Genomic DNA, 17,239 nt, shown 5'->3' on the forward strand with positions numbered 1-17,239 from the left:
AAGGTTGAGCTTCCTTATTTCTTTTAACATGCATTTGACCGAAGATATGCCTACATTAGAAGTAATAAAGTCGTTCAAGGACTCCTAAGCGAGTGCTCAAGACGTTTTTATTTCAATTATTGATAAGATCAACGTCAAGAGGAAAAAGAATGTATTAAAGAGAAAGACATGTGAAGACCAGCCGCAAAGAAAAAACAGGAATGGCGGCGTTTGTATTGTAAATAATAGATTCTTATGAGTGCCTGGGGCATAATTTTTTTACAGTGTTATACATTCACAGCCCTATATTGATACCTTTCTCTATGTAGGTATATATGCATGTGAGCGTTTGTGTGATGAACACTGAGTGAACAAAACGGATCCTCCGACCGAGTCCGAAAGGGAATTCAACCAAATGAAAGAACGTCATTATCCTTCCCAAATTAATCTCTTCCTTGAGGCAGTACGGACATCTCTAGCTGGTAGTGGCGGTAGGCCCTCCTAGAGCGCAGGAGGTTATAGTTTGTCGAGGACCACAGAGTTGACTAGCTGACATCGTCATACATGCCCAACCTTGATATAAATGAAAGTTTTCAAAGTTTGAAAGCACGGGAAAGTTAATGGGTGACTATGCAAAGAAGCGCGACCGATATATTCAATTCTGCCGTTTTTCGCCTAGTACTAGCGATGAGAATGGCAAACGGGCAAAGAAGAAAATTACAGAACGAAGACGGAGTTGGAGCTAATGAAGATCGGTGTGATTTATAGGAGCGAACACAGAGCTTTGCGGTGCGTTCTCTTCTCGTTTAGATTCAAGGGAGGACATACATATGTCCTATAGATTACTCTCTGCAACACTCCTCGTCGGGGTATAAGGTTGGGTGACGTGAAAATGCGTAGCCAAAAATAGACCTAGCCTCACCCCCCACCCCGCGTTCGTTATATCGAAAGAGCTCCTCACGATGGTGACGCTATCGTAACGTGCACCCTTGCTGTTCTGCAAGCATTCCCCATAGAGCCCGGTGCACTGGTGTTTTTGGCTAGAGGTTCTCACGATACAGATGAAAAGAGAAATTCATTCGAAAACTACTTGTATTTTCTGAATCATTGAAGGCTCAAAATAGGTAGTTCAGAACGATGAGGAGTTTTTTAACAACTGAAAAAATCAAGCATGAAATATCTCATCAATTTCTATTTCCTTTTGCGATGTTCTTATTTACTTTTTAACATTTTCGATTAGTATAAATGCAATTAGTTTAAGCATTGGAGAAATAATATAATATTTTATTGTAAGTGTTGTTATATCTTACTAAAGCGAGGTAAACCCGTAATCATTCTAGTGGTGCATTCTGTTGGGGGACTTATAATTGAATTTAGATCATGGAATATTTATTCAAAATACCTAATTCTAAAATTATAGATTATGAACTCAGAGCCAGACTTATTGAATTTACAGAAGATACGGATTTCAGTTTCAGCTTAAAAGGTGACAACGATATCAACGTCTGAATCTTGTTTACGGTACTGAGTCTTAAACCTAGATGTTTGCTACTGTAAAATGAAACATGTATACATATAAAGTGAATTAACTCGAGATATAGTCAAGATTAGCGATTTTATTTCATGAATTATTTTGTAAGTATATGTTTATTTAAGAGTTAGCTCGTAACTTTCATGCGAAGTGTATATACCAAGATACTTCATCGCCATTTAGCCGCGCGATCTATATAGAGTATGTACCGTGCTACCACATTTTTTTTTTTATAAAGATTGACAAAAAATAGGCTTATGGTGTAAGATATATATATTCTCATTTTTCTCTGCTTAACTATGAGGTTCTTGCCTCATTGGCTTATGTTGGGTATAAATGAGTATTGGCTGATTCAAACCTGGCATTTAAAAACTGTCCCGCTAACCCACTGTCCCACAAGTATTTTTAATTATTTAGCTGCCTTTATTCACGTGCTACATACGCGAAAGGATGATGAGACTACTGACATCTCACACGTACAGCACGAGCCATTCAGTCCTTGCTTAGTGCTATCCCCTAGGATATACCTGACAAAAACAAGAACTAGAACGTTCAATGTGAGTCTCAAGCTATTTCTAGAGTCATTGCAATCATAGTGCCTTAATTGGAGAATGCGCCTTATTGTTCCTCGTCAGACACGAGTGTAGGACAAGGCGTGGATATGAACGGCTCCACAGACATGCTCTTTTCTGCAAAGTATCCCCTCCAGGCTTAATCTGATTATTGATGAGGAACTACATATAAAATTAATTTCATATAATTAACTTGCCACGTATCACGCAGTAAAGTACTTAAAATAATATTGGTGATGAAAAAAAATCCGATAGAGAAAAGTATATGCTCATGGACACGCCTTTGACGGCAATAGGAGGCTGCGGCAGAGAGAAACAAGCTACGTGTTGTCGGAAAACAAAAATTACTTATAGTCAGCTTCGTGTTAACGGAAGCATCGAAAACCGTGACAAACATTGATCTCCTATTTCGAAATGACGCTATGTTAGAACTGTGCGATACTTTGCGACACCTTTTTTCTTATAGTCGAAACGTACTTAGACTTTTTAAAATCTGAGAGTGTTTGCTCGGATATCATCATTCGGACTTTTAGCAGCCGAGTTGTAGTGAGCCATTGAAAATCAGAAAGATTCAAGTGACTTACGATTATGGTGACGGTGCAGACAGTTAATTGTTAACCCTTTGTGTTCTGTAAAGGGCCTACAGCTACAAACATCGTAAGCCAATGGTTGAAAAAGTTTTAGAAGATATTTTGAACTCGAAATTTCGAGTTTCATGGAAGACCATGTGCGACATAAATTGGACAAACAACATAGCTTGATCTGAGCGACAATCACAAGCAAAGACGCTTGCTTCACGTTTCGACAATGATATTTTGATGAAAGATTGAACCTCTACGGTTATCCCAGGTGCTCGCGTCGGTGGCTAGTTGTGAGTGAAGCAGCATAATATCACTCGTAAGGAAATCGTATAGCTTATGGTCGACGTTTAACGGCCTAATGTAGGTACTACCGACTACAGCTAGGTAAGCTATAGTTCGTTGGTTATAACTGAAGTGTATTTTCAACGACCGGACTCCTCTGTTCGACGTCGCATTGCAAAAATCACGGTGACAAAAATGCAAAAGTTGCAGTTAGTTGAAGGTTCTCTGTCATCCACCATACCCGCTCTGAGGAATTGCTACCACTGATTACCATTTTGTTCAAGATTTTAATAATTTATCAGTATCGCCATTTGTTGACCCATGTATCCCATATTTTAATAATAAATAAGTTGCCATCCAAATGACAGCAGGTCAGAAATTATAATTGCGGATTTCTCAATTAAAAATCACAGATTTTAGCCTGTGAAGAAGCTTAGAGTTTACTATGTCAGGGTTCGTATTGAACGGGATGATAGATTGGTATTAATAAATGTTCATTTCCAGTAGAAACACAAGACAAGGAAAAGGATCCAGTTATGGAATTAATCAAATATTAAAGATCTTGAAGTTTTGCGCCAACACCCGTAAATTAAAAACTTACTACTCGAACACATTAACAATGAAATTTTCAGTTGCTTCAGACTTATCAAACGATGCATCCCAAGCCGAATCCAGCCGGCAGGGACCATTCAAAGTCGTAGATTGTTGTGTCATGACACCTCCTTACTTCTAACCAATTGTTGCCACCAGATGAAGCCAGTACGAGTAGATGACTGGAATCGTTCAAACTGCGTGTCGATGAAGACCGTTTCAAAGTGATGGGATCCCTATGATGTCTTCTTTATCACGAAACCATAGAATAGCCGCACTTGTCAGAAGCCGACCAGCGCTTCTCAAATAATCAAAGACCTGTGTGAGCGCTTTGACATTTAAGGCATACATAGCAAAGCCAATGCTGCTTGAAAATTAGCATCAACACATAATTCAAAAAGTCTACAAGCAGCTTAAGTATAATTCAATTTCTATAATACATTTATGAAGTCTTCTATCTCTGATTCATGATGAACTCCACAATCATAGTCTTACACGTGTGTTAATCAACCTTGTTCGCATATATTGATTTGAGACTATCAAAAAACCTCAAGCGCTATACCGTATTAAGCAATACGTGTGATGAAAACACCACCTGTACCAGCATGCATCTTGATGTCAGCTGAAGCCTGAACAATATTCAAGCATGTGAAGCTCGCGCATTGCTTTTATTGCTTCATATTAGCACAGTACTGTCTGAATTTCATAAATAAAAGCCGTATTCGGTTACCTTGTCTCGACAAAGCGTTTCCATTTTGCAGCTACGAAATGCTTCCGCCAGTGGGCTAGGAGAGCTAGAACCCAACGGTATCTTCTTGCCAAGAGTGTCTGCTCTGAGGGAAGTTTTAGCTCAGTCGGGTTAGCTTAGCGGAACCAGCTGGAGGTTCAGTGAAGCCAATATTGAATCTCTCTCAAAACTGATTTCTCCAGTGGGTCGGCGCTGACTTTAGAGGTTGGATAGGCAATCAATCCGTTGCAACATCAGCGTTTGGTATCGTTGTCTAAACATTTGAATATTAAATCGTAAAATCTCAAGAACCCATACCGAATAACCGCTGTAGAGATGTTAACAGAGCATGGCGTAAGTCGAAAATACAGTGTTACCAAAGAAAACAAGTAGTGAAAATCGTTACCCTTTCCTGATCTTCATTTCGGCATTGTTTTGCTGTAAAATAATTTCTATACCTTGCTTCAACTCAAACCAAATTGACAGATCGCGTATATTGATTGTATCGCCTGTATTTAATTGTACGAGCAGACTAAGGAACTATTCAGCATCACTGTGTTAAATTTCGACCAACAAACTAACGAAGATTGATAGTGGATCTTTGATGACTACTAAAAACACTCCTAGTTGCAAGCTGCGGTTTGGGCCTGTGGCGACGAGAATAACGGAACGTACCACAGTATTTCCAAGTATACGTTACGAGATCTAGCTGAATTTGGCAATAGTATGTTACAGTTCAGATCAGTGCTGGCACTGATAGAGTTTTTGACAATATTTTTCATTCGCTGTCTGTGCTGTTATTATTTTTACAAGACGTTATTCCTATGATTATACTATGAACTGCAATCTGCTTAATGTTACAATGTAACACCAAATAAGCAAACACAATACCTTAAACTTATTTGCTACTTGTCTGAGCTGATAATTATAATTACACAGAACTTATTCTTCAAGGGATAAAACGCGAACGTTTATAACGCGGTGTTATTGGCGGGTGTTTGACGTTATCTTTCTTTATGACGCACTAGCCTACACTGCATATTCAAAGTAAACATGTCCGTCCGTATGAAGAAATCTTTTAGGTTACCCAAATGTCTACGCCTAGGATCACTATGCGAGTGTGATCAATCAGTAGTAATATTACCTCTAACTTGTTGTTTCCAATGATATGCGATGCGTCACGTGATCAGCAAAAGTCAACGGTCGGATACAGAAACAATCGATACGCTCCTACTTCAACATCGCTATGTAACCTTTTTCCCGTAATTTATATGTCGGCGTGTTCCGTCATTTATGCCGATCGAAAGGCGGTTGGTGTGTTTTATATCAATGATTATTTGCCACTGGAGCATTCGAAGAACGATGATATATTCGCTTTATCATGAATTCATAAACATTCGCTTTTACCTTTGAATACGGTGAGAGAGTAACGCTAGGCAAATGTCGGATCTTTGAATAACCTGAGCCTTTTTTGTTTAAATAAAAATTTTGGCCTATAATCAGCAGTAGATAAATTAACTGTTTGAGAGGCTAGAATATGTAAACATTATGATAGTAATGAGATTATTTCTGAGCTAGCGAAATTTAAAAAACGCAAATAAACGACGGCCGTTAGCTTCAGAAGATGTGTTCGCATGTTCAAGTATCTCGAATCAGAGGAGGCCTGGAGTCACGAGCTAGTTCGCAAACCTGTGCGCAACGATTTACTTCTGCTCACCATTAGGCTTCATAACTTATATAAGTTAGCTACTCTGGTGATTTACTGGATTTAGGGTGGTAAACTACCCTAGTCTGCGAGTCATGCTGCAATTTCTGGTGCCGTAAAGCAGCTGAAATGGTGAAGGATAGTTACAATCTCTTTCCACACTTCATTTGAATTGACCTTCATCTCCTCTGGGGCAATAAGTGATTTAAGCGAGGGTGTTAGTGCTATGTTTCACTACTTATGGCTCTGTCCAAGTGTAGGATACACCTTAACTACCCAGCAAATATCAAAGGGGCCGCGGCCGCTCTTCTGATAGTTATATGTATATACATAGAATGCTTTATCTTATTCGATTTTCATAGTTTGTGCTTCACGGAGGTAAATGAAATTTCTTTACAGGTTTCAGCACGATGCTATTTATTGCAAGCGAAGTCATTTGATCTATTCGCGTATTTACAGGATATATCAATATCTTGGAAGTGATTCTATTTTTCGTTTATGGTACGTATGATTATCCGGGAGTCTTGCTCACCGACAGCAGTAGAAGCCAGCCCAAGAGAGTAATAGCTCTACAGCTTTAACGATATGGACCAACAGGATCTAAGCGGCAGTGTAAAAGCCCAATTTCAGTACCCTCTACAATTAACCCTGTATAAAGTGCCCTGTATAATGAACCTCAAAGAAAAGATATCGACGTTGCGAAAAAGGTTCCAGGTCTGCTCGGAGCTAGGGGCTTTTTACTTGGCCTTCGACTTTGAACCCGTGCAATACTAAAGGGATCATATCATAAGTTGGTGCGACTCGAAAAATGTACGAATATGATGACGGAAAAAAGGTCACACAGATGATTCCTGTAGAATACCCACATAGGGGACGCCTAAGCAACATTGATGCTTATTTACTGTTGCCAGTTGGTGAAAACCTCAAATTCCTATACGTGATTCCGAACATTGGATCAATGATGCATCCATGGAAAACGATTGGGAGATATAATCACAACAAAAGCCAGCATTGAGACAAACTGCACTGCTTTTCAGATCATTGCTCATTCGTTTAAATAGTCATAACTGAGCTGACAAAAGGATACAAGCTATATCTAGTTAGTGGTATTCCGACATAGAAAACGTCTCTGGTTTCTTGCATGGCAGTTATTTTCTCTATTCCCTTAAGAGTAGAAGGCTAATTATGTTCTTGAAAGAAATGTCTAGAGGGAACACAGGCCTCAGATATACGTATTTAGGTAATATTCGGGCGTTTTAGAAATCATAAATAAGAAAACACACATCGAAATTCACGGTCTGTTAAAAAGCGGATTTTCGTTCTCTTCTTCCAATTCCGGAAACGGGACAACACTTATCTTCATGTCGTTCACTAATGTACGTCCTTTCAATGCTTATTTTTTCTGGGCATTATTGTTCAGGATGGTCACGTTCGAATAGTTAACATCTTTAATAATATAACTTTCCGTTCGTAGCAATAAAAGCACTAGACTAGCACTGCCTGCTAACAATAGAAATACACCTCTTTGAAATTCAGTAGCAAATAAACAACAACACAAAGGATACATTGGAAATGACAGACTGGCTTACCCGAATCGCGTATAACATACGAGAACTAATGTTGTCTCTAACTCTAGAAGTAGTAGTTGAAATACGGAACGGAACAGAACCGACAAATTATTTAAGCGCATCGAAAAGTGGGAACAATGAGAATATTAGAAATAAGCATCGCGCACGGACGTGATTTCCGTTCAAATCATCTTAAGGACGACAGACCCCGTTTGCGTCCGTGTAAATAATATGTCAAGCGCTGATATATGCATATGGTGCGCGCAGAACAACCTGCAACCGTACGAGTTCCTTCTTTATCTCAAACCTTTAAACGTCCGTTGGTTTTATGCATGCACAATGGTCGTTGTATTTAGATGAACTTCAAGGCAGGAATGAGGGCGCAAGGCAAACGAACGAACGAACGAACAAGGTACCTATACACTTACGTATAAAAGACGTCGATATTTATGTCTCTCCTTTTTCCATCTATGCAAATGGATACTGGTCCTCCGTATTCAGCGTTTGCTATTTTAAGACACTGTAGCACACAGGACGCGTAAAACCTTCAGCCCAATTTCGGCATCGGCAAACCACCGGGGAGCTTTTTCTCAGGTGTTTCTCATTCATTTAATCGATCCATGAAAAATAGGCGACAGAAGCAGCAGCAAACTACGAAAAGCGAACTGTGTTGTAGAGGCATCAAAGAGAAGCCTTTCCCATGAATTCTTCTTCACCGTTTTGTTATAAATCGTTGTCCTTATCCTCATGTGTAACAAGGCTTTTCATGCTCTTTTGCCCGCGTGTCTAATCTTTGACCGGCTAAGCCTGTCCTTAGCGAAATAAGAAAGGAATAGGCCACATGCGAAGTCGGCAACTGCATGAACTTGCCTCTAGTTTGACACCATCGTTTGAAATAAGATGTTTGGGTGTTTTTATCGCTCATTTTCTTAGGCTGCTGTTTTTGCGACCAAGCACGACGGTTCGTTGGAAGAAAAAAGGAACAATTCGTGCTAATGTTAAACTAATAATTGATCGCATCGAAATCGATAAGACGAACTCAGTTTTCACACGCAAGTACAAAAGGCCCATATAGGCAGGCATCGTGTATGTAGACACGACGGCTCCGATTGAAAACTAGGACCAGTGTGAATTTACCGACACTTTTAGTTAAGAACAAGTGGGTTCAGGTTGGTTTACCGCAATTCTGTTCTAATCATATGCGTACACCACGTAAAAACTAAAGAGAAATCGTTTGATAGCAGTAGTCGGCCGTGTCCGAAAAAGAAGACGACACAAGATACTACGTAGAATCCTCATGTCACTTGGACTAAATGTAAATAGAACATTTCATATCGATTGTGAAGGACGAGTAAGGCGGAAAATAAAATCAGCTGAAGATCGACATCGCCGAGAGGGTAACTTAACGTATGTTTTACTAATATCACATAACATTATACTTAATATAATAATAATAATCTTAATAATACAGCAGGTCAAGCAGAGGCTTGATTCAATTATTCCAACTTGGATAGTTATTGTAGAAATTGGAATGTAACTTAAAATGGATCGAGTGGAGGAACACAAGTTATCCAAGACGCTTAAGGTCGAATATAAATACCAATGGACCCAACCTGACAACGTACAGGAAATGCCGGGAGCCATAAAAGATGAAAGTAAATTTATTAAGCTTCCTACGGTTCGTCTACTGGATGCTGTGAATACTCATTGCCTTTTATCAATGTACACTCTCTATTTGAATATGAATTGACAAGCTTGAGCTATACATACATGGTTCAAATATTCATTTCCACTTCGAAACGATAGCACACCGCATTTACACATAAATTCAAAACAGAAATTTGAGGCCGAATATTTATCATGTCTGCCAAATAAGTTATAATACTCAATCGTAAATAGGTAGGATAAAAGCTATAAAAAGTTCGGTAGAATACTGTGCACTTACTTGCAATGCAATGGCAGATGTTTACTGTCGCTATCAGTCTCCGGGGTACAATTCATAAACGAAGTTATACATTTGATCGAAAATGTGCATGCTTTACTTAGTCCCCTCTCACCTGAATGAAAGAAAAAAGTTCCTATAGTTCGTGCCCCTCACACTAATGAGTGTACACGCCATATATTTAGCTACAATAAATTAGAAGGCCGAACAGCTTAACTAAGCTCAGAACTACCGCCGCTAGTGATTTCCATATTTGTATTTTGGACGTAGTATCCGCAATATGTAGAATAGGTGTTGAAGAAGTATCGAGAAGAAATCGCTCTATTTGATTTAGTTTAGAAAGATACGAGTAAATGTGGAACGGTTGCGCTGTTCTAAAAGCGATCGCGTTAATCGGCACACGTTTCTTAGCGCTTTTTTTTTAAAAACTTCCGGTTGGCGTGGATAGTTTTCATGTAAACATAGCCTAAACAAGCTACGAAGCTGTTTTTGTCAAGTCCCTTCAAAAAATAAATCAAATATCATAGCTGATTTATACGGAAAATCTTCGCAGTTATCTTATTCTGTCTCATCGTTGCTCAGTCGTGTCGACTAATGAAGTTTTGTCGTGCTAACAATTAGATGTTGCTTACTGATTCAGCAATGCGAAAAGTCTTTTACTATGTAGGGATAATTTAATTATGTAAATTATCACGTAATGGTAATTTACCAAAAAGGAACACTACATAAGATCATGTCGATGGCAAGAGTTGAAATAATGCAGCAATGTATTTCTTAGAGAATAAATTTAACTAACTTTTAACGAGACCGATATAGATTTCTATAATCTGTCGTCTGCTATTGAGTGCACAGTAATAAAAGCGATAAGGTTTTGATATCGCACTAATCTATATTGGTAACTGATATCGTTAATATGGTTACGGCAGCAGTTATAATATCTACGACACACCGCTTCAGAGGAACACCAGCGATGTAACAGAAATGTTCCGAATCCCGTCACCTGATCCCGATAGGCCCTCTGCCTAGCCGTGGCCAGCGAGGTCTACGTTGAGAATGGAATAGCCCTGTTGTTGCCGAACCGCGAAGTTGGCGCGGGCCTGAAACCTGACCGTTTATCCCACTGGATGTGACCGTAGGAAAATCGACTCGATTCTCTACCGAAATAACCATGTACCATAGGCTAAAGCGAGTAAGTGGTTTCGAGTCAATTCCAGACTGTGTAAAGCGAGTCGGGACTAGGCTATAATCTACATGAAACCAGAAAGAAGTTTGAGGTCATTTTCTCTACGGGAACACGTACTTGTCAGAAGACGCCTAGCGGTCATTTCATGATGAAACAATTCGATACGTTTAGGAATCATTTAGATCCAGGAAAGAGTGGGCTAGGAAAAGTAAGGAACTGAATTGAAGTATGACGGTTCACATCGGATTTCTTCTCAAATATTGACTGCTCTTTTCCAGTTCGCTCAGAGCGCGAGTATGCTTCTTCATGGGATATTGTAACTGCTACATATTCAAACAGAAGATACTAGAACGACTTGTACTTTAGAGCAACGTAGCGTTTCACACACAACAGAATGCCCCCAAATAGTTATTAGTCATTAGTAAGTAACAACCATGGAAAGCTTCCGGTTACATCTTGTTGTACTCTATTATTGTTTTGCTATCTGAGGCTTTCCATGATGTGAAAAATTCACGAATATCCACTTCTTTCCGCAAATAAATAGCTCAAGTATTCAATGTTGATATAATGAGCCAATAATAACTAACTCTCACATGATAATATTTGCAAGTGATAAATGCATTGGTAAGTGCTAGGAAGTGACAACAGCCTAAGATTGACACTCTAAAAAAAACCTCTCCCAACTTCACTGGCTACCGATTTGCTTCAACGGCAAAGAAGAGGTAGAACGTCAGTTAAGAGCGCGTAAGTTTGTATGAGTGTAAGGAACAAGAACAACGAAGAAAACTGCACGAGACACACAGGCACACACATCGAAGGTATACAACTCAGACTCTCATCTCAAACAGCTGACAAGGAAAGCTTGATTGACGGGTCGGCCCACACTCCGAGGCTATGTTCACCAAAGCGACTGCTGAACGTTGACTTCGTTCGCTAGTTCGTTTCGCCTAGCTAGCTGAACGGACTGCTACTTGGGCCTGGGAAACTCGAAAAGCACAAATCGCACACCAATTATAGCTTTTGAAGGGCTTAACGGTTCCGTCGACGATCGGAACTTCCCGTGACTCGTTTGACGGAGAACTCTTTGGTAAACATTTACAGAGAGTACAGCGGATGTGCACGTGTACGTCGTTTACTGCGGCGAGGTTTCGACGTTTGGCGTTCAGAGCTAGCCTAAAAAACAAAGTTAAGTTTTGTGCATGCATGAGAGCAACGTTTTTTTTCTCCATATGTATACGACTCTATACGACTCAGCGGCCTACATGAGATACCGAAGGCGTTTGGCAATGAGTTGGCGATTGTGGAAATCTAATTTAAAACTGAAGTCGAAGCTAGCTACAATGAAATCACAGCAAAAAAGGACAGGCGAAGTTGCAACATATCCATTGGTGCATTCCTACAATCACGATCATACTTCAAACTCTGTCTGTTATATATTTGAATATCAGTAAACATGTATCATACATCTACTACAGTAATACGTCAGAATCCCTCTTTATTTGTCTGGTTGAAATGTATAGAACGACGTGCCATTAACCACAAGCGTGTCTACAGATAGGAACGCCCATCGACGACACGCCGCAAAAGGCGACCATGTAAAAACGAGCTTATGTTCGCGTCTCAGCTCCACTTAACTAGTGCGTGCTGTTCGTAGCGGGTATAGCATATGGTCAACTTGTCCGCTTAGACAACGGGGTAAATCATTACGACTTACGCTCGCCGGTCGAATTTGGAGAGCCGCAGAACATCTATGTGACCGTAATAATAGGAAGCGCTAGCGATTTCCGTCCTCCGTCTACGCTATGACTAGATGTGTAGCTGCTACGAAGGGAAACAATTGCAAAATTTGTCAAGTGTTTGTGTTACTCTATCACACATGCTATAAATGTTAGTCATTTGCCTATAATCCCTTTTCACATCTGCGGAATTTTCATGTAAAACTTGTTCTGGAGGAATACTGGGAGATTAAAGAGAAAGTTTGTAAACTCAAACTCGGTTTGGCTTGAAGGACTGCTTCTCATTCCATCTTTACCTAAAAATTATATACAAATTATCCAGGAAGAGCTACGTAAATAAATTTCTTCTAAAATATGTGCGTTCGTCAATCTGAAGCTTTTGCAATTCACGATTTCCTTTCTAAAGTCGGCTAATGAATCTGAAGGACTTGACAGTTAGACAGAAGCAGCATTACTATTGAAGGTAATTTGAAATAAACTCGTTTTAAAGATATCCCATTATGATTGCAGCTATATATTACGAAAAATCCAGCATATAAGGACTATAAGCTTCCATATATTCACAATTGATTGAGCAATATCGTTTACCTGTGTAAACGTTTTCCAGTGGTCTTCGCCTTATGGGATAGCCAGGGGATGCGCTCAAGAAATGTGTCCTTCAGTAATGCTTGTAGTGCATTCGATTGATATACCACCATTGTTTTGGTGACCCGAATAAGCGAAATTAAAAATCATGTTTAACATAACTGGAAAATAGTATGAGATAATAATGTGTCCTCCCTGTTGGCTAGCTCTTATATATCTGTTAGAGCCACTTATACAGGTGAAAACTTTTAGATTGCTTACACACTTTTGCTGGAGCTGAGCAAAATCAGTCCGTCTAGGGCAATTCAATGGGAGGAATAACAGCCGCGAAATGATACACAAAGCACAGTACATACAGGTATAGATATATTTTCCCTGTACCCTGTGATTGTATTTTCATTTTTTTAATCTCTTTATCGTCATTCGCAAAACTTATAATAGCCTTCCTTCTTTATCGGTAGCATATATAACTAAACGTTGTGTGCTAGCCGGTGGACGGCAGCGTCGGTGGTAGTAACACACACATCGAGACCGCTCCTCGACAAGAGGAAGGACAAGAAAAATGCCCAACCGTACAAACAAACTCAACATGGTAATCGTAACGGCCCATTGATGGGGAAAACGTCTAATTCTAACTGAAGAATGATAACGAAAATGGATTTGTTCCGTTGATCGATGTTCTTTGTCAAACGGCAGAAAATAGTTACAGCTCAATATCCCTCCCTACATAAATAATAATATTTAGTAATATCAGTAGACGGACACAATTGCCCCGCATAAGACTTAAAATTTGTTGTATCTTTAAATATGTACATATTAGGTTATATAGGGGAAGTCTTCCTTAGATCTGCCGTCAATCTCAATTTAAATAAAACAATCTAATTATGAGAAGTTCGCAGAACCTCATTTCAAGCGTTCCGAAAAAGCGACAGGCGATCACGGTACCGCTACGCCATTTCTGAGATCATACAAATACTCAAATTTATCAGTAAGATTAGCTATTTTGTGGCTGCTGATGATGGGCTGATAATTCAAAAAGATCCTGTTTTCAGTTTAGTCTGTTATTATCATTGTCCATCATAGAAAATGCATGAAAAATCACTACTGACAAGCCAACAAATAAATCTACAGTAACAAAGTCTGCGAGGGCGATGAGGCAGTTGTATGATCTATTGCAACGGTATATTCGTAGTCGAAATTATCATAGCGGTTCGAGTAACTCTATTAGCGCTGGAAGATTAGTGGCTCCGAATTTTATTAATTAGATAAGAAAACGAAACAAGTTTCTTACAATTTAAAAACGAGCGAGCGAAACCTTGGCAATGCTTACGAGTGACTACCTATCTTGCTCAGGCTGAGCACACAAGAAACGGACGCGTATTGACTAGTAGATCAAGTTTATCCCATATTCAGGACTACGAAAAGTTAGACATCTTTATTTGAATTTACTCCTCGCACAATGCACAAGTTCCTATAAAAATGGCTCATATGCTTAATCGCTTCTTTAACTAACCCACGTGCTATAATAACAGCTAGGCAAACGCATGACACGAGTTTCAATCAAAGGTGTAGTGTACTGTATTCTATAGGCGCTCCACGATGTAGTGTTGCTGACTGGAACTGTCTACGAAAGCCCACTCATGGCTTCTTAGCTAAGAATTTCTTTTTACACGGAGCCGCAGAGGCGATCCACGCTCATATCACCACAAAACACACCCGAATTTGCATCACCGAGCAAGTTGCCTATCTTAATTTCGACGCGACGAATGTTCGATTGCCACTAAAATGAAGGATACGTTCTTCGATCGTATTGAGGCGCGGGGCTTCCGGGGGTACTGATGGGGTTATCGAAGCGTTTTCAACGATTCGTACAGTTGGATATAAGAGGTGTCACACAATCGGATGTTTTTTAAAGCTTTCTGCACTCTATTCACGGCTCTTTTCCTAGTTGTTGTAAGTCGCGTTCAACGTGATCCTAAAACAATTTGATAATCGATTTTTGAACCGACGGCCTACGTTCGCTGGCTAAACTATCATCCTGAACAGTACCTTCAAAAACTATGTGATTTTCTCAAAATTGAAGATCTTTAACCTTGCCATTACCATTTTCAACACGTTCAGTAACAGGGCAAACAGTTTTTTGGGCACCTTTACACTTGGGCAGTTCGACCATATAAAGAAACAATCCTAAATAGTAACTTAACCGTCTGACGCATCTATCTACGAAACGAAACGATTGTCATTATTGCATGAACTAAATTTATCCGTGTTACCCTTGTATTAATATTCCAATAACGTCGTTTGTCGATGCTACTAAAGGTCTACTTAGAAATCCACCGTGTATACACGTGCAACAATAGTAACACAACTTCAAGCCTAGTAGCACTTAAAGCTTAAAACGTGTACTAGGATTTGTGAGGCGGTCATAGATGCGCTGAAACAAGGCTTTTGGTGTTCGTCTGCATAATAGACTTCGTTGATTACGTGTATATATATATATATATTTTTTTTTTTACATATTTATAAGTGAAGACCTTATATAGCTGTCATCACACCTAAAGCTCTGAAGTTATAGTTACCTAATGGTTGTGTGCCAATTATTTGCCTTTTTCGCAAAATTTATATTGCCTTTGCAACCTCTTGTGCATTAAATACGCACTTATACCTAGCAATTTACCAGCAGGGGTCAACTTTGAGATTGTTTATTTCTGCTTTAAATGTTTGAAATAGGGGAAAAAAAACGTAACATGTATCACATGTTACGTTTTGCGAAACGCACAATAATTAATTAGTTCGTATATCTTTTTCAAGTGAAACATTAATACTGTAAAAGGTATCTCATTATGCGTATACTACGACCAATCACTCAAGATGATAGTGGCATATGCACACGTTTCGAAAATCGAGCTTCATTTTGAGAGGGGCAACTTCTCGGCACCGGTCGTCTGCACTAAATCGGCAGCGCTTTAATTTTGAAAATGCACAAGACAATGTTTTGAGCCTTTCCTCTCTTAAAAGTCGAAGAACAGAATATTGCAAGCCTACGGGTCTACAAAACGAATTAATTCTATGGTACAGCATCATGCATCAGAATTATTTAGAAACAATGACCATATATTGTGGTTTTGTCCGATTGCGAGCAAACCCTAACGGTAGCCTGCAACCTTACCTTTCAGACATACCCTGATGACGTCAACAAGTGTTCGCTAAACAGTCGTAGCTGTTCAGTTGTGATAAAAATAGAATAATGTCCAGAGCACTCAGCTGTCAAATGTTTACTCAACCTTTGCGTGACGTTTCCAGTTAGCAATTCTTAGTTAGCCAATATAGATACGTCTGTAAAATAGATCAAACCTTACGGTTCTGAACAGCAAATATATGGCTGGCAAAAATCGTCAATTGATTGCCAATGGGTTATTGGAAGTGGAAGGCCTCAACCGCATCATTAAAAAATTGAAGTATTTTTTCTTTTTTGAAATTGACATTACCATAATGTTTTCGTAACTGTGGCAACTGTACCAAGGTAGCTACATTCTCTATCTAATATACAGAAGGCTGTACATAATTTGAGTGCAATTTTCGCTCAAATGGAGCCTGTCGCATAAATATTCAAAAATGCGCTTCTTATATCTATAGATGCTGATAAATATAACTTCCAACCCATTCTGCAGTTACACATCGTAACATGTGTCTGTTACTCAATTGGGCACCCAACAAGTGGTACCAGCCGACCCGGATGTGCAAATGCCGCTTTTACCGATCGAGGTTGCCACAGATGACGAGGTCAATAAATGGGACAACTCTAAGAATCAGGGCCAGTGCCGTAATCGATGACTCTGGACGATCGGTTTTCCTACAGATAGTATTTATTGCTACATGTCGTAGAAACAACACACAACATAAGGATAAACGACCGCGTCCTTATTTTGTCCATATTTAACTTAAGTTTGCAGAAAACTTAATTAATTATTTATTAAATATACGCATTGTATAAAAAACGCCCTATCCTTTATTAAATTAGTGAACAACAGAATTAAAAAGAAATAACAATTTCTTGTTCGAAAATAACCGCATTCAATCTGGTTTCCAAATAGAATCAGCAAGCTATTGGTTTGTTACTATGAAGATGACCTTTGCTATTGCTGCAGATTTAGGCGATGCTGTTTAAGTTAGCCGTACTAACTAAGCATTGCCAAGTTATTATTGTCATAGAAGCTTTTTCAAAATCTGTATCTTTTTTTTTCACGAAACATCACA

The sequence above is a fragment of the Varroa destructor genome, unplaced genomic scaffold, assembly GCF_002443255.2.
Source record: "Varroa destructor unplaced genomic scaffold, Vdes_3.0 BEIS01000001.1, whole genome shotgun sequence".
NCBI lineage: Eukaryota > Metazoa > Arthropoda > Arachnida > Mesostigmata > Varroidae > Varroa > Varroa destructor.